This window comes from Magnolia sinica, chromosome 10 (assembly GCF_029962835.1).
Source record: "Magnolia sinica isolate HGM2019 chromosome 10, MsV1, whole genome shotgun sequence".
Taxonomy (NCBI): Eukaryota; Viridiplantae; Streptophyta; class Magnoliopsida; order Magnoliales; family Magnoliaceae; genus Magnolia; species Magnolia sinica.
In genome coordinates, this window is record NC_080582.1 from 38,342,046 (window position 1) to 38,365,361 (window position 23,316).

The 23,316-nt window shown below is 41.4% G+C and overlaps 1 non-coding gene across 1 annotated transcript; it reads right to left on the minus strand.

Moving 5' to 3' along the window:
* Window positions 1-21,415: 21,415 nt before the first annotated feature.
* On the minus strand, window positions 21,416-21,523 carry LOC131217848 (small nucleolar RNA R71). The gene has a single exon (XR_009157436.1). It is a non-coding gene; the product is annotated as a small nucleolar RNA R71 (small nucleolar RNA).
* Between the last annotated feature and the right edge of the window lie 1,793 nt (window positions 21,524-23,316).

Below are 23,316 nucleotides of genomic sequence, written 5' to 3' on the forward strand. Positions count from 1 at the left end.
CTCTTCTCTACCCATTCTCCATTTTCAAGCAACCATCCATGGCTCTCCATGAGAGAAGTTAGTGTGGCCCACTCCCTACCACCCAATCCCATCGTCCATGATCCATCTCAACCGTTGAAATTCATTCATTGGAGCTTTAGCATGCATTGGTGGAAGAAGGAAGAGGAGATCTAACGGTGGGTGATTTTGTTTGGTTTTGATGATTTGAGGGCCCACCTATGGTGGGACCCATCTTGATGTATGATTGGTATCAAAGAGGGGCCCATAGTGGCGGGTCCCTCCCTTACTCCGATTTCTCTCTTCTTCTCTCTTTCTCTCTCTCTCTCTCTCTCTCTCTCTCTCTCTCTCCCTTTTCCTCTTTTTTTATGTTGATGATGCTTGTGGCCCACCTGATGACGTGTTGGGAGTCAGGCCGTCCAAGGCATAGACGTGTCCCACCTTGATGCAAGATCAACACTGTCTAGCAAAAACATGACGGTGAGACCCGCCTCGTGTACATGTTGTATCCAGGCCATCCTTCCTGGACAGGCCTCAGATGAGGAGACGATGCAAATATCAGCTTTGTTGAGGTGGGCCACACGTGTGGACCCACCACATGCATGTGTCCTATATCTGGACCATCCATCAGTTAGACGGCTAGCAGCTTGCTGCTGCAGATGGCGTCAACAAGTTCTATGGGCCAGGGTGTGGGATGCACCATGATGTATGCATTTCTCCCAGTCGTCCGTCCATTCTGGATGGGTGAGACCCACCATGATGTATTTATTATATCTGCACCGTCTAGCAGATCTGGACGGTGGAGATCCACCTGCCATGAATTGTGTTTTATCAACGCCATCCATCTATTTTATCCAGGCCATCCAGCGGGCCTGGACGATGAGGAGAACACAATCATCAGCTTAGTGCTGACCTGGTGGGCCCCACACGTGTGGACCCACCTCTTATCCACACTTTCCATCCCCAAAATGAGGTAGATTCAATCTCTGGTGGGCCACGTGCATGGACCCACCCATGATGAAGTATGTGTTTTATACACATCGTCCAGCGTCCAAGGTCTAAACGCTAGACCTCTTTCAAAAATAATAAAATATAATTTTATATTTTATATATGTGTGTGTGTGTGGCGGGCCCATGTGGGACCCACCTGCTGGACGGAATGGCTAGGGTACCTCACACTAGCATGTAGCTGGTACTTTGACACCAGCAAGTTCTGTGGGCCCCAACAGCATGTAGCTGTTGTGATGACACCAATGAGTTTTGGGGGCCCTGCATGATGTAGGTGTCGTATCCACTGTCCATTGCTTGGACGGTGGGCCACCTTGATGTATGTGTTACATCCAAATCATCCATCCAAACGGTGAGCTCGTCTCAAGGCCTAAGACTAATATTAAGGCAGATCTATCAGGTGGACCACACTATAGAAATTAGTGGAGATTGAACGTCCACCATTGAAACCCTTTTTGGGTCATAAAAGTTTTGGATCTATATGAAATTTGTTTTCCCTCTTAATCCAGGTCTTTATGAACTTATAGTCAAATTGGATGGGGAATAAACTTTATGGTGGGCCCTGTGATTTGCTTAACAGTGAGAATCATTATCTACACTGCTATTTGTGGTATGGTCCAGATGATTTTCCAATCATCATCTCCGCTGCTATTTAGGGTGTGGTTCAGATGATCTTTCGATATGATTCATTTTTGGTATGTATGAGGCACATTGGTGCAGCCCGTGGTTGTGGCCCACTTGATGTACATGAGGCCCATTAGTGCGGCCCATTGATGCAGCCCACTTGATGTATATGAGGCCCATTAGTGCGGCTCATTGATGCAACCCACTTAATGTGTATGAGGCCCATTAGTGCGGCCCATTGATGCATCTCACTTAATGTGTATGAGGCCCATTGTTGCAGCCCATTGATGTAGCCCACTTAATGTATATGAGGCCCATTAGTGCAGCCCATTGATGCGGCCCACTGGATGTGTATGAGGCCTATTAGTGCGGCCCATTGATGCAACCCACTTGATGTGTATGAGGCTCATTAGTGTGGCCCATTGATGAAGTCCACTTAATGTGTATGAGGCCCATTAGTGCGGTCCACTGATGCGGCCCACTTGATACATATGAGGCCCATTATGATATATTTGAGGCTAATGTTTATGGTCCATGTGTCGAGGCCTATATGATGTATTTGCCGCCCATTTGATGAGGTCCGATGTGATGATTATGTGGCCCATGGGATGTGGCCCATTGTGATGTATTTGAGGTTCATGAGCGAGGCCCAATGTGATGCATATGTGGCCCACATGTATAAGGTCCTTGTGCGAGGCCATGGGCCCACTATACGTTTAGCTCTATATGGGCCACTCCTTGGGAGCAATGATGGTTAAATGTCCACATTGATAGGCGATGATGGTTAAATGTGCACATTGTGACCTTCCCTAAGGCTAATTCTGATTGTCGAGGCCGATTTTGATTATCAAGGCTGATTCTGATTATCGAGGCCGATTCTGATTATCGAGACCGATTCTAATTGTCGAGGCCGATTCCGATTGTCGAGGTTGATTCTAATTGTTAAGGCCAACTTCGATTGTCGAGGCCGATTCCGATTGTCGAGATTGATTGTCGAGGCTGATTTCAATTGTCGAGGTCGATTGTATAGGTCGATTATCGAGGCCAATTATCAGTGTCGGTTATCGATACCGATTATGAGTATAACATCATGATACATGCCCATACACATCATCTGTATGTTTATTATGAGATGTAGTTGAACATTGCATATGATATTGGGCAGGTTGTTATGAGACTCCATGATAGGCGGAGGTTATCTTACATGAGCGCACAGTATGCGCAGGATTAATACATGACTGGATTATATGACTCATGCATCTTTCATTGTGTGTTGTGATGACTGTACACCCTAGTGACATCAGGGCCATAACCTTCACAGGCATGTTGTGGATAGCCAGATGGGACACTGAAAATCTGTTACTAGCATTGGGTTGTCATAGATGACCCTGGGTGACAATCCCTAAACCTCTAAGGCCAAAAGATGCCCTAACGTCGAGACCGAGTGGATATATGAGCACCCGAGTGTCGAATACCAGCAGGCCGCATCTCCCACAGTGTCGTGGTTGGTTGGGAAGGGGTGGTGGCCTTACCCGCCCAAGGGTAGTTGGCATAGCTAGGCTGAGTTTTACTAGCTTGTAAATGGGTCCGCTATCGACATACCGGGTAGATATTGGCTGACTACTGGCCAGGCAGATAGTGAGGTCACTTCCACTTGCATGGTTGCGCATCTAGTGGGCGGCGATTGCATGTAGAGTGTACTAGACCCCGATGATGATCCCAGAGATGTATTGTACTAATACGTGGACTTATTGAGCAGGAGTTGCATACTCATTCATTCATTCATTCACTATTCACTCAGGCTGGTGGTGCGTAACTATTTATTACGTGTACCTTCGCAATGGCCAAGATTTTAATTAGGGCGCGTGACTAACCTGAGATCAAGAGTTTACCACATTGAGTCTGACTATCCAAATTTAGGTATGGGACTGGTTTGGATATAAGTCCCTTGTGGTGGACCCCGTAACCTATGATACTACGTACTATCATCGCGACTTCACACTCCAACTTGGTCATTTGATTCACATCACATATTGCATTACATCCGCGGTATATGGCATTTTGGGTTGTTATGTTTCTGCACTTATATGGCCTAGATGGACTCAGCAGGATTTACATATTGCATTGTACCCTCGGTATCTAATATTTGACTCTCTTGAACTCCTCATTTGCATAGTTGATTTGTATTATGTACTCTGATATTATATGACTCATGGACTTGTCAGTATTTCTGCTTACTCTGATATTGTATGGTTCGTGGACTTATCAGTATCTCCATTTACTCTGATATTACATTCTGAACACTCATATACTGCCCACACACTTATACCGTCCTCTAAGCTTTCTATAAGCTTATGCACGATAGATGCGTGTAGGTGACATTATGATGCCGCCGAGATGAGGTAAGAGCATGCAATTGAGCTTATGAAATTTTATTTGATATTTCTATATTGTATTTCTCTTTCAGCATTGTGCTCAAATGATTATATTAGTGGATATGTGATGATGATGTTGTTCTTGTGATCTAGGTATACTTGTGGTTATGCTTCTTATGAGACAAATTCATGTTGAAAATCCTCTTTATAGGATCCCAGGATTGAGATCTGGCGTATGAGCGCTGGGAGCCGAGAATGGGGTATTATTGAGGCTATCGCACCGAATTCGGCGATCGGGAATTTTGTGAACTCAGTTTTCGAGTTTGAGGCATGACATAGTTGGTTAAACGGTTGGTTAATATGGATAAGTGGGAAAACTTGGACATATGATGATATTGTCTTAAAATCAACAGTCGAATGGCTTGATCTATGGATGAAGATCATTCTCAACGGTTAGATTCATGTTGAAGAATAGATGTAAGGTTAAAATAGGTAGATTGGTATCATACACATATACATATTAAGTTAAATTTCCTGGTAATACTAAAAAACTTTCAATATTCAGATATTAAAAAGTTCGGGGTAATACAGACAGATTGAGAATCAGTAGGCAAAAATTTAATGTGAAGACTTAGTTCTTTGATGCTAATCAGTAGAGGCTTTGTATCATCCAGGGGTGGCTGCTCAATTGGTGGCCTCCACTAGTTAGTTTCAAATACTGGAGTCGTATGAAGCAAATCATCCATCTCCCTAATCATATCATAATCTAAATCAGGGGAGTGGGCTAAGCATGCCTCAAGAGAGTCATGTGGTTCAATTGAAAGAGGCTCATTCTCCACATTGGAATCAAGTGTGTCATGTAGGTGGAGTAGGTCGACATCACTATATTTGAAAAATACACATCTCTTGATCATTACTTTGAGCAGTTATCGAGATCGACTCTTCAGAAAATTGAACCATATACTCATTAACACAATCCAACTCCTCATTTTCAATTTCAGTATTCTCCACAAGTAATTCAGGATCACTCTCCTCGCATTGTGTTTCTAGATTGGGTTGAGGCTAAGCTAAACTGCCATCTTCCTTTTCATTGAGGCGTGATTCAATCACTTCTAATGATTTTTTAATGTTTGCGACTAATTGGTTAAATTGTTCTTGAGTATCCATGAATTTCTGAATTGACTCCTTTTGGATTGTTTCCGGTTCAATCTCATAAGTAGGGGATCCAAGGGAGTAGTCATTAGAGTCGATTGTTGGTTCATCCCTCCAATGTTGATGTTTCCACTGATCATAGTCATACGGGTCATATGCGAGAGAGTTTGATGGTTGTTGGTACGCGTTATCACCCATAATATAATCACTCAGTGTTTTCTTCTTGCCGGATGGGTGATAATTATTCTCACTCCCATAATCACGTAATGTTTTTTTAATCGGTGGACTGTAATTATTCTCCTGCCTATAATCGTGTAGGGACTTCTTAACCAGTGGAGCATTATATTCTGATCAGTTCTTGATAATAGTTTCAAAAATTTTTTGAGACATGTTGTTTCCTAACATGATCATCTAATAACCCTTTTTGATATCTCTTATCTTCTAGAAGTATATTAGCATACTTACGTGTCCACTCTTACATATACATGGTGAAACCCTAATTCTAAATTTAATCCTAAAATAAATTCCTATGTATATAGGAAGTAAGAAAGGATGTTACCAAAAAAGAGGAACTAGATCTAGATGGTCCTATAAACCAAATAAATGATGTTAGTAATGTTAGAGAGAAAAAAAAAAAAGGAAAACACTAAAAACAAAATTCTGAAAACTGAAAAATCCTAAAAACCCTAGATTAAAAAAAATTTAAAAATAAGAAAAATATAACCTAAAAATAAAAAATCAAACCTAGAAAACCTAAACCTAATGGTGTTCAATACAAGTCCCTGGCAACAGCACTAAAAACATGTTCACAACCCCAAGTGCAGGGTCGCGATGTAGTAATAACTCGGTGAGAACGAGGTCGAATCCACAGGGATGGGGAACATGGTTTAGAACTAATCTAAGTCTAACTTAATTGGCCTGGGTTTTTAATCCAGCGATTTAGAAAAAAAGTTTTAAAATAATAAAGATAAAAGACTAAGGATCCAGGAATCCACCTATAGCAATCTTAATATTAAACTTGATTCAACGATAACTCGATTAGAATTGGAGTCTTATCCTATCCAATTGGATGATGAAGCAGTTAAAACAGAATTTGAACTTTTCATTAGTTTAGTTCCCAAATATCCATCTAATTGCAATGATGGTAAGGAATTCAATCATCCACCATGCCCAGGAGACTATGGTGAACAACGACTCTTACACATCACAAAATTCCAAAGTCAATAATATAATATCAAGAGCTTTCACAGCATCTACTATAATTTCAGTCACAATAAACCATAGAAAACTGGAAATTTATCTTCATTCAAACCAAAACTTAATGGAAGTTCAACATATACTTGAATCAAACCAAACTAAATATCAAAATAAGCTATAGGTTTCATCCCTTAGCCTTAGCTAAGATATTATCCTAAGAAGACTAACATCTTAAAAGAAAAATAAAAAGATCAACTAGAAGCCGTGAGAAAATCGAAGTGGAAGAATATTGTCGGCGCTCCACCTTGGCCTTTTCTCCCTCTACAAGCCTTAAAAGATACTTTGGAACATCCTAGGGACTCCTTTATAGTTGTGGAACTCCAACTTCCACACCGACTTTGAAATTGCCTCAAATTTACGTAAAAAGTTATGCTTTGGTCGGACCAAATTAAGGTTGAAAATCCCACTTTCTCACTGGACAGTTCTACACGATTTCGGTTAGATCGAAGTTGGCTTCGGTCGGACTGAATTAAGGCTGAAAATTCTACTTCTCGCTGGATTGTTTTGCCTGATTTCGGTCAGTCCAAAGTCTGTTTTAAGACTTTTCTATTTTAGACTCAGATTCCAGAATATGTTTTTTCAGGCCAATTTTTAGGACTCCTTTTCTTCACTTCAAACCTTCAATTTTCATCATTCCTCACTTGATTTCCTTCAATCTTTACCACGTGAATTCTTCATTGATGACTTTCAAATCTCCAATTCTTCATTATCTTCTTCTAACCTCTAAATCCATTCTTTTAAGTGCATATTTATCATAAGCTTCTGAATCACCTCGCATGACAAAAATGTTTATAATTAAATCAAATTATTAATTAAATACCACAAAAACTAATGTAATTGAAGAGTTAAATATGCAATATTTAAGTCTCAACACACACTCCAACTAGCATTTTGATAGTCCCGAGTAAACCATGTGAAAGATATTTCAAAAACCAATGTATAATTTCCATAAGCTTAAGGGGTTCTAAAAACAATCCAAATTATAAAAATCTAAAATATGTTAATGTTGAGCACTATTTTCTCCTAAACTCTAGTACTTTGTAAATTTTCTAATCAAGTTCAAAGTATTAATCCTCTACTTAGAACAATTCTAAACATTGAGTTCCGTGGGTGCATAGTAAAGTTTAGACTTTTCACAACCAAAGGTTCAATTCTCTATTTTCATGATAACATTGATAATCAAAAGAGTTCAAGATGACCAAAACTTGCCTTACAGTTCAACACTTTATTCTTCCAGTTTTTTTTTAAAATTTTTCCATCGATGGCTTTCACACTGTTTTAGTTTTTTTCCTTCTTTTCAACAATCCTTAATGAACTTTAATAGGTAGCCCTTTTCAACAACAACTATTTTCTTTTTTGCTAGGTATTTTCTTTTTCTCTATTTTTTTTCTTCGATTTTTTCATCGAACATGATGGAAAAATTCTTCAGGTTTAGTTCCTATCATTCTCAATAATCATCAAGTTAATTAATTCAATATCAAACTTAAACTTTAATGTGTAAAGTAGATGTGATATGTAAAGTCATGACTCAATCAATGTTGAAAACTTCTAATTAAGATATTAAAAACTTTAAATTTAACCTTAAAAGTTATCAAATAACTAGAATCTAAGAGTCAGAAATCTTCAGCATTGGCATCCTATCATTCTAATATATGGATTATATTTAAAATCACTTAAATTCACAAAAATTTCCAAAAAAATAAAAATTATATAATTTTATAGCTCAAAATTTTAACAATTTTGCTCAATTCCGAAGAATTTCCAAGGGAAACCTACCCCACAACCTAAAATCTACATTGTACTCAATGTATAAACATATGCAATAAGAGCAAAATTGAGAGCAATGAAAATAAAGGAAGTATGTTTCGACCAGATATGAAAAGCATTTGATTAAGGGGAATTATCTTACTTAATACTGACAAAGAGAAAGAATGGAGAGAATAATCACCAAATTTATTCATTCTGAATTCATTACATCCATTTGATCCTTTGATTTTAGGATAGAGTTTTTATGACAAAATACAGATCCTGAAGTAGCTTCAAATATAAATTTTGGTAACATTCTGGCTCATATCATTCATGTTTCCATAGGAGATGAGTTGTGTGGATCTTCTTCACGCATGCATCTTCCTTCATTAATCTAATAAGAGAATGCCAGGAATCCCTGAAGAACTTTGAATGACTTAAAATATTCTAGGAAAAATGGAAAAAATGACATAAGGCTGCTTTGCAAGTCATCCGCGGAACTCCTGGACGAGTTGCGCGGGCCGCGGAGTTGTGCAGCTTGGCCTTTCTCTTTCCCCTCTCTCCAGTACCTGTCAAAGGCACTTGTCTTCTGGAAGTCCGATCCTACAAATGAAGGAGGTAGAGGGGTATTTATAGGCTTCCGTACATGTGGGTCATGGAATTCCGAGCTTTAGACCCCACTTCCCATCTTTTATCTAGCCATCTCTGAGAAGAGTAGCACGGGTCGGTGTAACCGTAATGAGTTGCACGATCCTGCACAACTCATGCTTCTGCACAACTCCTCTCAGCGCAACTTGTAGTCCGTGCAATGTACTTATTTTTCAATTTCTTTCTTTCAATCTTCTTTCTTTGATCAATTTTTTATGCTCCAACAAATGCCCCCTTGATCCAAATTTTGTCTGATTATCATATTAAAATGAAGGATCAGAATTATCTGTCTTAGAATTGAGTTGTGCGGACCCATGCAACTTCCCTTCAATGGTCCTGCGTAACTCTAGCCGAGTCCCGAAACAGCTATAAATACTAAGTCTCCAATCATTTGCTCACTTCAGAATCTCTTTTCCCAGCCTAGATCCTTTTTCTATGCTACTTACAATCCGCACAACTCGTAGACCCTTGTAACTTGTTCCCCATGCTACTCTGCTCGTCGCGGTACTTAGCCTATCGCGTAACTGAGCGTTCGTGCAACTCAAAGTTTGCGCAACTCTCCAGCACTTAGTGCAAAATTCCTTGTTCAGAAACTCTGCCCAATTTTCTACCTTCCAGACTTAGCCAATTCTCCAACCCTTCAGACTTGGCCAATTCTCTGACCCTTCCATAATGGGTCGTACAAAAAGAACATATCGCCTTATAGAACCACCCACTGATCAACCCTCTCATGCCATTATTCCAAGTTCCTCTCAAATTCCTGAATCCTCGTCTCCAGTCCCCGCACCTTCTCCTTCAGTCCCTACGCCTTCTTCAATTCCTGAATCTGCATCTTCCCCTCTTACTCATGAGGAACAACCAAGGAAAATAATTAAAGTAACCAAGAAACAACCTGCTTATATAAAAGAACCTGTCCTGCTAGTTCTTGATTTTTCTGATAGAATGAATACACTCTCTTGGCCGATATGCTAAGCCATCCTCACCGGAGATATACCCGGACCTCCGAAACAAGGCCGGGAGATTGATTGGAAAACATGGCTAAAATCAACAGCCAATCTTTGTACTGAAATTAATCGATCTCCTATCAGGGAAGACACACTGCCGCCATCCTTCTCCAAGAAGAAGTGAAAAAAATTGAAAGACCAAGAGCTTCAGGAGAAAATTAAGGAACATAAGAAAAGGAAGCTCCTGAATACCTGGGATAATGTAAAAGCTCAAGACAGTATTATAAAATTCAACAATCCTTTAAGGAATGAGCTGATAGTAATCCCTTTGAACATTCGTTGTCATCTGTCCATCCTTTAGAGCGAACCTATGAATCGGATGACTCAAAGCAGAATGATGTACGCTCCAAACTGGTCCATGAAGGAACCCAGGATGTGGAAGGCATCTTATCAAAAAGAGGATCAAAACAGCAAGTCAGAGATATCCATCCCATGCGGTCTCTCATTCCTTGCTACAATCTCCAAGAATTGTTTCCTATAGCCTTCTATGAAATATTACGCCAGCGCTTGAGGGATAGAAGATCGTTGTAGGGAAATGAAGAATTCTGGACACGCGGCTTCTTATTTGCACGTAAGTATTATGTTGACTGGGCAAAAGCCATCATCAACAAACATTATGCTGTATTGACGGAAGTTGGCCTTTACGGCACCATCGAAGCCACTTCTAAGTGCTTTCACAAAGACCACATGATTTATAAGGGATTCCTTATCCATTGGTGTCCTACTACCAATTCCTTCCACTTGCCTCTAGGTGAAGTTAGCATCACCCTTTGGGATCTACACAGAATGGTAGGACTCCATATAGCGGGTCACTTTTATGATGAATACATCCCGACAAATGAAGAGTTCTCTCATTTTTCACCTTCCAAAAGGCAAGCATTAGTATCTGATGCCTCAGTCGAACTATTCAAAGAAATGTCTAACTTTCCTAACATTAAGAAGATCCCTCAATTTCTCTAGCTGGCTCACTTTTCTCAGGAGCTACGGTATAATTCTTTTCTTCATGTCATAACTTTATGCACTTCACCGACACTCATCCTGCTTACACTTCTCTTTTTCTTTTTGCAGATTCAAAAATAGCCATTCTGATCATTCTGACGACTTGGAGAATGCTCATCACAGAATAAGAAATCCTTCAAAATATACACCCAAGGGTGAATTAGCAGCGTTCCTCGCATATTGGCCCAGTAAAGTTGTACTTCCAAGCTCTAAATGGGCTGATGCCATTAGACCTTCTGTATTTGCTGTCGCGGGAAGACTAGTGGAGGGTTAGAAATATTTGTCGGCACCCCCTGTCCTTAATTCACTATATAGGGCTTTTGGTAATGCTATCACTCATTGTCAGAACCTATCCATCAGAGTCAGCTCGACATTCACAGCATGGCACTACTTTTCTATGTGGCTAGGTGTTTACTTTCCTTGGACGTATGATGATCTGAAGAAAGCCTACGTCCATCCTTCACGAATTTTGTTATGTCATTAACAGAAGAGAGTGATGCCAAAAAGAACGTATGAGTGGGTGATCAACATGATCGAGTCGACTGATGCCATTGACTTTTATCAATTCTCATTTTCTCAGTATATTGTGGATCACAAAACTTATGATGATGATAAACTTCTTCCTGCTGAGCATGCTTTCTTCATTTCAATACGGTCCAACAGTCTCCAATTGCGGGAAGGCAGTGAATTCTGGAGGGAACCCTACTACCCAAGTAGGTTCGCGCGATAATTTGGGTACAATCAAACCGTTCATGAGCATCCTGAAGTGGTGACCCGTACGATGAGAAGCTACGGAGCAGGACCCTATAATTGGGGATTAATTTGGAGACAGTTGCTTGCAGCGCGAATTAATTTGAAATTCATCATTCCCGGCTTCGAATGTTTTGTTCGCACGACATATCCATGGATAAGATGGTGGGCACACCAATCTTTCCTGATTCGTCACTGTATGCCAGTGGATTCTCCCATATGGATCCCTGCTCCTAGAATCAGAAAGCATAATCTTGTAGAAGGAGTAGGACATACTGTTGAACGGGATCGTGCCCCCGCTCCTGGTGAAGCATGTGTGAAAATTTCTATAGAAGAACCAATTCGTGAAATTAAGCCTGCCAACACCCTTGAGGGTTGGATTGCCCATGGATTCCCCTTGACATACTTTAAGGCTCAAAGAAGGCATATTGGAAGAGAAGATGTCACTACAGATGCTGTAGACATTTCCCATATTCCTGCATCAACAGATCCTATTCCAACTCCAGTAATTGTTGGACCCTTTAAACTACAAACAGCTCCGACGACTGCTGGGTCATCCGAACTCCAAATAATATCTCCATCCGTTCCTCAGTCGTCGTCTATTCGTAGAGATTCGTCATCCCATGTCACTAGATTACAGACTCGGGCTAGGTCCTCTGCATCTCCTGTGATTGCCGCTGTAGAAGACCCTGCCCTTGCCATGAAATCTCCACGAAAAGGGAAACAAGTGGTCATTGAAGAACCAGTCTTGGATTCATCATCGTCTTCATCATTGTCAGAGAAAGAAGGTGAAGGGTCCTCTTCAAGTGGTTCTTCTTCTGATGGAAGTGAGTCATCTTCTGACGACTCAGGGGAAGAGGACGAATCGAATACAAATGAAGAAAAAGAAGATAAAGAAGAAGAAGTAGAGGAAGGAGAGGTAGATGTGGGTGATGATTAACAGACCGTTACAACTACCGAAGTTGATGAAGGGGTCCCTCAAGAAGACATTGTTCCCCATGCCACATCTATAGGAGTCGACGAAGAAGAAGCGGCCCTCGATTATGGAGAGTATGAAGATATACCCGGTGCTTACCTGACTATATCATTCAGTAGCAATTATTCTCCCCTTCCACGCACAATGCTTTTCAATCCCCGGCTGATGTCACAACAGTTCCAGACTCTCCCAATTTCCACAGACATGATTCAAACCATCTCGGCTGCTCCTTCTTCTGGTAAGCGCTCTGCCAGAAAAGCTAGGGCACCTCTCAAGCTCCCAGTTAAAACCAGTACAGTGGTTCATGGAATAGTTTTCCTGATAGAGCCAATTGATGCTGCTACTCCAACTACAGTTGTGTCTAGCACCGAAGCTAGGGCACCATCTTTTGCAGACATGGCTTCAAACAGACCTGGCCTGTCTTCTCTTCTTGAAGAAATGCAACCTATAGGAACAGCAATCCCTACTCCAATAATTTCGACGGCTGTAAGTATACTTTATTCCATTTCCCTATTCTATAATAATATTTTACAATTCATCTTCTAACTCGTGTTTTCTTTCTTATACACTTTGTAGTTTGCCCTATTTCTAGTAGTTCTGCAAGTTCCAGCTCTGTTGTTACTATCTCGCATATAATATCTTTAGAGAAGATTCCTCCACCTACACTGATTTTGTTGAAGAGTTCTCTATCAGCAACTATATACATTTTCAAAGATCCCACATAGTGGTTGGATTTGGAAATAGTGCTGGCATCCCTAAAAAATGCTGCAAGGATAGCAAGGATCAACATCTCTCCATTGCGCAAATCTCTTTCTCACTTCTATAAGACATTTCACAAATTGGGAGCTGCTCAAGATATGACCATCGCTCCTGAGATTCTCGCTCGCCAAAAAGAGGTATCGCAGCTTAAAGATAAAGTTTCCATGGCAATAACAACGGTTTCTGGGTATGATGAAGAATTCATCTCGCTCGAGGAGCAGGTGAGAGCTTCCAAACATTCTTTAGTGCTCATAAGCAAGAAGATCTCGAGCCTTAGACAATAAATCTCTAATTGGGAGGCCCAATAGCATGAAGCCGATTTGAGGACCAACAAGCTTGAAGTCGATATTGAGGTCAATAGGTGAATAGCTGATTTGGAATGATTAGAGATTTCAAAGGGGGAAGCCGCAATAGTTTCTCTAGAGTAAGTACTGACTAACGTTCTTGATCAAGTTAAGCTTATCGTCGACGCTGAGCTGGACAATGCAATTGTAGAAGTGCAATTAAAGGAGGATTTTTGACGATACATGCTTGCATTAAGAATGTTAGAGGATATATGAATTTTATTTTATGCTTATTGTCACTTTCATGCTTTGTCCTTTAAACATCATGAATGAATTTTGATAATTCAGAAATTTTATGGATGTATTGCAAACATGCTTCTGCATGATGATTGTTAGCATGATGTCATCTACATGGTGTTATTTTTCATAGGCGGTGCTAACTTTTGATTTCAGTTAGTTTCACACACAGTTTTAGCTTATGAGTAGTTGAAGCAATCACAGTTTTTTAGACTCATGAGTGGTTGGAGTCAGGTCTTACGCAAATGACCTCTGTAACTCTCATGAGTTCGCTGGACTTATTGTCGCTGGAGAGTTCACAAACCGCAATCTGTTGAGGGTCAAATATTGCATATTAGACCCCAATTATTACTTATTTCATATACATGATAATGCTTAACGTTCTATTTTAATCATGTTTGTGTTGCAAGGTGAATTTAGGAGCTTGGATTGAAAAGAGTACTAAAAGCACGGATTTGATGCTCAAGAATCACTAAGGCAAGGAATGGATCTTAGGAGAAAGATTGAAGAATTCGCATGCCAAAGATCCACGAAAACTAAGTGATGAAGGAAGAGAATCGAGGAATTGAAGATAAGGAAGCCTAAAAATCGTCATGAATTCAAGATCACAGGGTTCCCACTAAGTAACCGTACATGTAAAATTGCAGCCCTTACATCTTTGTGGAAGTGGTTCAACGGAAAGATCAGCCATAAATTACTGATTTGGGGCTCACCTGATCTCTGGATATGCCTCAATTTTGGACTCAACTCCTTACACTATATGGAAAGAGGAACGTACGGTGTCGATTTCCCAAATACATCTCAGTGGGTCCCATCTGGGAAGCACGTGGGTACCTTGCACACGCTCTTACTTCACACCAAAATAGAAAGTCGGTAAGCGCATGTTGACCCGACTTCTATTTTGAAAATGGATTCTTCCGTTTTTATCCTGCTGTGAAATCGGACGCAACACGTCCTCTTTAGAGATGTTGTGGGCCACCATCATGGCCCACGTGGACAATCCAAGCCATCCATCATGTAGAGGGATTCGAACCGGTCAAACCCATGTTGAACATGTGCACTTATGCACGCGAACGTGCCAGCCATAGCAGTGACAAGAAGACTATTTTGCTACGTTCAAAGCAGTTGCAGCAGATTTGATTCCCTGGGCCACACCAAACTTGAACAAAACCATGGTTTCTTGGGCCAAGATTTCGAGGGGAATCCAATGGATGGAGTGGATTTCTCCATTGACGCTGATCATAAGCCCACCAAACATCTCAGCGCAAGAACGCGCACAGACAAGTGGGAACGAAAGGAGCAGATGCCACCTAGCCCACTATGGACTGTTGTCCGATCAAGATCAGGGTCGGATCAATGATCCAAACCGTCCAAACTCCAAAAAACGGGGTTTCGACCCTTCTTATGGAGTCAGAATGAGCGGTTAGATGATTCCTTCCCCGAAAATCACTTCAAACGCATCTCGTTTTCGTGTTTTCGTTACGCAAGAGAGAGGTGTGAAAGCAGAGTTGGTTGCCCAACTCCAACCGACCTATGGACGTCATGTCTATGAAAGAGGAGAGGACGTGAGGAGCAAGGGGGGGGGGGGGGGGGGGCGTGGACGTGTGAACATGGAAGCAAAGGAACAGAGAGGGAGGATTTGACGGCCATCACCTAGAGTTCTTTCTTCTCTTTTCCTAGTTGTTCTATTATATTTTTAAGAGATTTTAGTTAATCATGTGTATGATTGGTTTAACCTCTTAGCTAGGGCTAAGAGGTGAAGCTTGTAGCGTGATGGGACGGCTTTGATTCATGTTTAAGTTGAACTATCTTTTATTCTAGTTTTGTCACGCCCCAAACTCGGAAACCGGGCTCACAAAATTCCCGATCGCCGAATCTGGTGCCGACAGCCTCCGTAGAACCCCATTCTCGGCTCCCAGCGCCCATTCGCCAGGTTCCGATCCTGGGATGCTACAAGGAGGATTTCCAACATTAGTTTGATTCGTAATAAGCATAACTAAAGGCATAACCCACAACAACAACCAAAAACTCCATCACATTTCCACTATAATCAAAAACTTTACAAGTACAATGAGCATAAGGGAAATACAATGATGATAGATCAAAAGCTCCAAGAAAGATCAGCTACGCGCCCAAGCCTCAGCGCTGCTGCGATCCAACGTCACCTGCACGCAACGGTCGTGCATAAGCTTATAGAAAGCTTAGAGGGTGGTGAAAGTGTATGCTCAAGGTGGTAATGTAGCTATGCAGTATCAGAGTAATGCGGAACATGCTGATGAATGCTAAGAATCCCACAAGCCGTACCAAGGCCATGCGGTGCAAAGAATGATGTCGGCCATACCAAGGCCATGCAATGCGAAATGCAAGTCAAGCATACAAATCCTCATCTAAGCCCACATGACAATACGGCTCAAATCTGGAATATCACCGGGGTCTAGTACACTCCAAGCCAGATTGCCGCCCCATCGCGCGCAATAAGGTGAGTGGAAAAGACCTCACTATCCGCCTGCCAATATCGGGCTCGGCTCATCAATAGCGGACCCATTCCTCGAGCTGGTCAGACTCAGCCTAGCATTGCCCCCTACTCTCGGGCGGGTAAGGCCGCACCCCCTTCCAACCGACCACGACACAGTGGAAAGCGCAACCGTCTGGTAATCGGCACCCAGCGCTCATGCACCCACTCGGTCTAGACATTGGAGCAACCTCCTGGTACCATAAGGGTTTAGGGACTTTCACCCAGGGATATCTATCGCACCCCATGTAGAACAGTATTTCCGGTATCCAATCTTGCCAACCACGATACGTCTGTGGAGGCTATGGCCCTGATGTCGCTAGGGCGTACAGTAACCATATCACACAATGCGAATGTATGAATCACACTATCCAGTCATACAGCAATCCTGCGCGTATCATGCGCTCATGTAGGGCAACACCCCCTGTACGGGAGCCCCTAAACAATCTGCCCGAAGGCATATGCTATGATCAGTCATTTCTCATATCAAGCATACGTATGATGCATATGATCGTGAATCATGGGATTAAACATGTTATATGGGATGGATGATGTTCATAATGGAGGCGGGCTTAGACGGCCTACACATTACACATATGGGCCTAACAATGGGCCCTCGGGAAAGGCATAATGCGGTCATTGAACCAACACTATGCTTACAATGTGGACGTCAAACCAACATTGCTCCCAAGGCATAGCCTTGATGTAAACATCATTACATAAATCACGTTGGGACTGCACATTGCAATGAACCTTAGGTATATCTCATTGGGCCTTCAATACATCAAATGGGCCATATCATATGGGCCTTGTATTCATCAAGTGGGCCACATCATTGGGCCGCACCAATGGGCCTTATGTGCATTACAATGGACTATAACCTATGGGCCTTAGAATGCATCAAATGGGCCTAATCTTATGGGCCGTTTGTGTATCACATGGGCCTCGCCAATTGGGCCCCATATGTACATCAAATGGGCCTAAACCCATTGGCCCCAACACATTTTTTTTTTGTGGGCCATAACCCATGGGCCCCTAATACATCTATGGGCCTCGACCCATGGGCCTTACATCTATTTCAAGGTGGGCCTCAATCACAGGCCACAACAAACTAAGGTGGGCCTCCCACCAATATTATATTAAACATGATATAATATAATATATATATATATATATATAATACATATGATATTATATATAATATAATATTATATATATATATATATATATATATATATATATATATAAATATACACACACGCATACACCACACGCACGCACACACACGCATGCACCCACCCACAGACGCACGCGCACACACACAGTGGGCTCCACCGTCCAGGCGGACGGTGGAGATAAAATACTTACATCACTGTGGGCTCCATGTGGGGCCCACCATAATGTTTATATGTCATCCAACCCCTTGATAAGGCCAGTGGGCCTTAGATGAAGGGTAGAAACAAATTTCATTTTGATCCTAAACTTCTGTGGGCCCCAAAAGGGTTTCAAAGGTAGAGGTTAAATCCCGCTGTTTCATACGGTGTGGGCCACCTGAGCCTTAGATCAAGGTGATTTTCAGAGGGTGATCCACTGACATTAGGGCCCACCGTGTGAATGGATTAGATGACAAATAAACATCAATGTGGGGCCCACGGCTACAGCCGTGCTGGGCTGTACGTGCGTGAGTGCGTCCGTCCGGGCGCTGGCGTGCGCAGGCAGCGCTGCTGCGTTTTGATTTTTTTTTATTTTCCATGGTTTTCGCAGGTGGGGTCCATATTTGGACAATCCACTCCGTCCAATGGCCCTCCATGGCCCCCCACAAGCAAAACAAGCCCAATATTGGGCCTATTTCGGTGTATAGGAGCAATATGGGACATTTCAATGGTAAACTCACTGTTTGCCATGTTATGGCCCGCCTGAAAATCTGATCGGTCCCATCTTTGGGCTCAACGCCTAAAAATGGCTTGGGAAGGGAATGGATGGTGTGGATTGGAGACATGCATCAAGGTGGGGCCTACATGAATGGGCCTCCTCCATTAGCTTGAACCAAGCTTTTATTTGTGTTTTCACCAATCGTCCAGCGTCCCTGGACGCTGGACTCTCTGGCCGAGCAAGGTGGGCCTACTCATGAGGGTCACCACTGATGGATGGCGTGGGTACAATACACGCAAAGTGGGCCCCACAGGTAAATGGTTTGGATAACCTACTAACTTCATGGTGGGGTCCATTCAAGTGGGCCACACAATCTCATTAACATCACAAAAATAAAATAAAATAAAACAAAGGAGCGAGAGATAGAGAGTGAGACCGTGTGATGGAGGGACCCCGGCACTATGGGCCCTCCCTTGCACTAAATCATACATCAAGTGGGTCCCATTACATGTGGGCCTATTAAATTAAAATTCAACGGTAGAGATCCCTTCTCCACTAAATCAGACGGTCTAGATGACCCTAAATATGCAAGAAAGTAAACATCATGATGGGGTCCATGGAGAATGGCCCCATCATGGAATGATCATGATGATCCAAGTGGGCCATTGGCCACATCATAGGGTCCAAAGTGAGATCCGAACCATTGATCGGTTGGCCTCACTTGGCCCATCTTAAAAACATCAAAAACTATCCTATCCAAACACCCACCGCTTGATCTTCTTGCTCCCTTGGCTTCCTTAGTTCCTTGTGCTTCTCTTTGATGGAGGAAGATGAGAAATGGATGGTTGAGATGAGAGATGAAGGGGTGGGAAAGGTGGGCCTCACAAATACAATTTTCTCACCATGGGAGGACCATACGTATGAATTCTTGCTATGGGAGAGTTGAAATGAGAGAGAGACTTGTAAGGGAGAGAGAGAGAGAGAGAATGATGGGTGATGGAGTGATGGGGGATGGTTTGGGTTGAAAAATTGTAAAAAGAGGGTATGGTTGATGTTGAAAATGGGAAAAGAGGAGTGGTGAGGTGGAAAGAGGGTAGACTTTTGAAAAAGGTGGAGATGGGTTGTTGTACTTGAGGTATGGGATGCTTTAATGGTTGATTAATGGGACTAATTGTAGAGATTCCCTCGAAATCCGCAACGCGCGGTGTTTCTTCGGAATAAACGCTGATCGGCATCTTCTTGCCTGGGTATCGGTTCGGTGCGCAAGTCACGGCGTTGGAACCATGGCGACGACGCGGTTGCTATGATATAACTTTCAGACCAAGCCGACGTCGGTGCGCGGGACCTGGCTTAGGATCGTGCGCAAACACCGAATACGGTGCGAAGGTTGCCGGAATTTGACCGGAAGGACCGCGGAAGCTAACGGAACAGTACGGATTAGGACACGGGTCTTACAAGTTTGATTATAAGGAATGTTTTAAGTTTTTAATGGTTTGTTGTGACTTGAATTACAATAGATCTGCGATAGTTTTGAGTATGTTCTTTTCATTATCGAGATTGTGAATTTAGGAAATCCCGTTGTTCACCATCATCCCATGGGCATGGTTAGATGATGGAATCCTTCTTAAATCTCTCAATTATCTTAGAGTGGTTGTGGACTGGTAAATTCCATTGTTTGCTTTGTCTCATGGGCACGGTTTAGTGATGGAATCAATTCTAGTTCTCATACCTCTCCTCCCTTGAGAACTATATCAAAGGAAGTTTATATTTGATTTTTAATGAGATATCTTCCAATTGGATGAAGATGGGACTCTGATTCCAATTGTGTTCTGAATCAAGCACAGATCTCTCTGATCTCTACAAGTGGATCCTTGGAAACCCTAGTTTCCCACCTTTGAATTTTACAAGTTTTAGTTACATAATTTATAATTATTCTCTTACATTCTCCATATTTAGATTACATCTTCTTCTAGTTCTAGTTCTAGTTCTAGTTACTTTTAAAATACATACAAGGTTCAGTCCCTGTGGATTCGACCTTGGTCTTACCGAGATTATTACAACATCGTGACCCTACACTTGGGGATCTGAACAAGTTTTTGGCACCGTTGCCGGGGACTAACGATTACGTTTTTCTAAGATTAGCTAGTTTTAGAATTAGGGCAAGATTAGGGTTTGTCTATTTTTAGGATTAGGGTTTGTTTTTTGTTCTTAAAAACTTACTAATTCTAGAATTTCTTTTATTTTTAGAAACTAACCAAACTTTCTTATTTTGTAGGATCTTAATATAAAAACTTCTAATTCGGTAATCTCTTTCTAATTTTTTCTTTCTATTTTTAAATTATGGTTTGTTTTTTTAAAAAACTTTCCTTTTAGAAATTAGTTTACTTTCTATTTTTATTTTTAGGAACTTTCTAATTTTAGAATTTCTGTCTTTAGAAACTGACTTGTTTTGTTTTGTTTTGCAGGATTTTTAATTGGGAACTTCTAATTTGGTAACTTCTTTCCAACTCCCTCTCTCTTTCTATTTCTAGATCTCTATTTCTCTCTTTTAGGTTTAGGTTAGAATCTGACTTAGAAGGCTGAGAGTGTTTCATGCCCAAGTGGGTCCGTGACAACACTCGATGTCCTTTGAGTGAAGGAGGATTGGTTGAGGGGTTATCTATCCATCGCAGGATTAGACACCACTCGAGATCCTCAGAGTTAATTTAAGTGATGGTTACAAATCAACCAGTAAATCAACAACCTCAACCTAGGGCTGAGGAAGTCCAGGATGAGAATGAGGTGCATCAAGCACCCTCGCCTCATACTTTACGAGATTATTTACAACCAGCGGGGGTGAGTACACCCTCATGCATGGTTTTTTCAGAAAATATAGGACATATGGATATCAAGCTAGGGGTGATCCAACTCCTTCCAAAATTTCATGGACTTGAAACTGAAAATCCATATCTGCACTTGAAAGAGTTTGATGAAATCATAGCCACTCTATATTTTCCTAACGTGTCTGACAACACGGTCAGGCTGAAACTCTTTCCTTTTTCTTTGAAAGAGAAAGCTAAGACGTGGTTGCATTCACTACGTTCTCGATCTATGGTAGATGGAATGACATGACAAAGGAGTTCATAAAGAAAATTTTCCCTTACCATAAGACGAACACCCTTAGAAAGTCGATCAATGAACTTCGCCCAAAAGGAAGATGAAACATTCTTCCAATGTTGGGAGCAGTTCAAGGATCTTATCAATTCATGCCCACAACATGGTTTTGAAACATGGCACATTAAAAAAATTTTCTATGATGGATTGACATCTCCCATTTGCCAATTAGTCGAGAAAATGTGTAATGAGGAATTCATAAATAAAAGTGTCGATGATGTGTGGGACTACTTTGAAAAGCATGCTAAAAACACATAATCATGGGACATCTCCCCAAAATCAAGCACCATGTCTAGGCCGACTCAATCTAAAGAGAGGGGTGGAATGTATCTCCTGAAAGAGGATGAGGATATCAATGCTAAAGTGGCTAATCTCACCAGAAAACTCAAGGCCATGGAATTAAAGAAGGATAAGGCTAAGGAAACTGTTTACGGTATTTGTGCTTGCAACATTCACACAACTGAAATTGTCCAACAATACCTGCCTTTCAAGAGGTGTTGAATAAGCAATCCAATGCTGTGAATAATTACCAAAGACCTTTTAGTGCACCCATCTCTAACACATATAATCCTAGTTGGAGAAATCATCTAAACTTCAGTTGGAGAAATGGACAAATTATTACACCTCAAGGTTTCTTCAACTAAATTCTAAATTAAGAGAAACCTTAAGAGGATCCGGTTCTAAAACATCTTCAAAAGTAAGAGCTTTTCAATCAGGGGATGCTACAAGCCTTTCAAGACCTTATAAAAGCTATACAATGGCTTGACAGAAGGAATACGATTGGTAATAAGGGGAGCCTTCCAGCTCAACCTCTTTCCAATCCAAAACCACAATATGAAGTTAGCGACCTGAGTTCTTCAAATCAGATGGAGCAAGCTAAATCTATCACCACTCTTAGGAGTAAGAAGACCATTGAAAAATCTATTCTAGTAAGGGCTGAAAAGCGTAAGGACCCGGAAGAGGATAACAATGATAGACCTATCACTGTTCCACAAGAATTAGAACCAGAACTTCAAGTAAGCTAATTGCCCCATTCCCCCAATGGTTAGTTACACCAAAACCTCTCTCTAACTCTCAAGACATTCTAGAGGTGTTGAAACAAGTGAATGTCAATATTCTTCTATTGAATGCGGTTAAACAAATACCTTCATATGCCAAATTTCTGAAAGACTTGTGTACAACCAAAAGACAGTAAAATATTCAAAAGAAAATCATATTAACTAAAAAAGTGAGTGTCATCCTAAAGCAAGATGTGTCATAGAAATTCAAAGATCCTAGTAACCCAACTATACCTTATGTAATTGGGAATTACCGAATTAAGCATGCACTTCTTAACTTAGGAGCAAGCGTAAATCTGATTCCTTACTCGGTCTATAAACAGTTAGGTTTAGGTGAATTGAAACCCACACTACAACTTACTGATCGCTCGGTTCATGTACCGAGAGGGATTATTGAGGATGTGTTGGTCCAAGTTGACAGATTCTACTACCTTGTAGATTTTATCGTACTAGATATAGAACCCATCAGTAACATGAGCACTTAAATTCCTGTCATTCTTGGTCACCCATTCCTTGCCACTTCAAACGTAATTATTAATTGTAGGAATGAAGTCATGAGTATGTCTTTCAGGAATATGACATTGGGGTTAAATATCTTTTTCAACACAGGCAAACGGTTAGAGGATGATGACAATTTTCAAGACATTAACATAATTGACTCTTTCGTGGAAGATAGAACACTTTTGACATTATCATCTGATCCTCTAGAGACGTGCCTGGCCCCACTCCCATGATTTTGATGATGACATGATTAGGGAGACTGGTGCCATGCTTGATATTGTGCCAATACTTGAAGTTAACCAGTGGAGGCCACAATTTGAAGAGTTACCCCCAAACTGATGTAG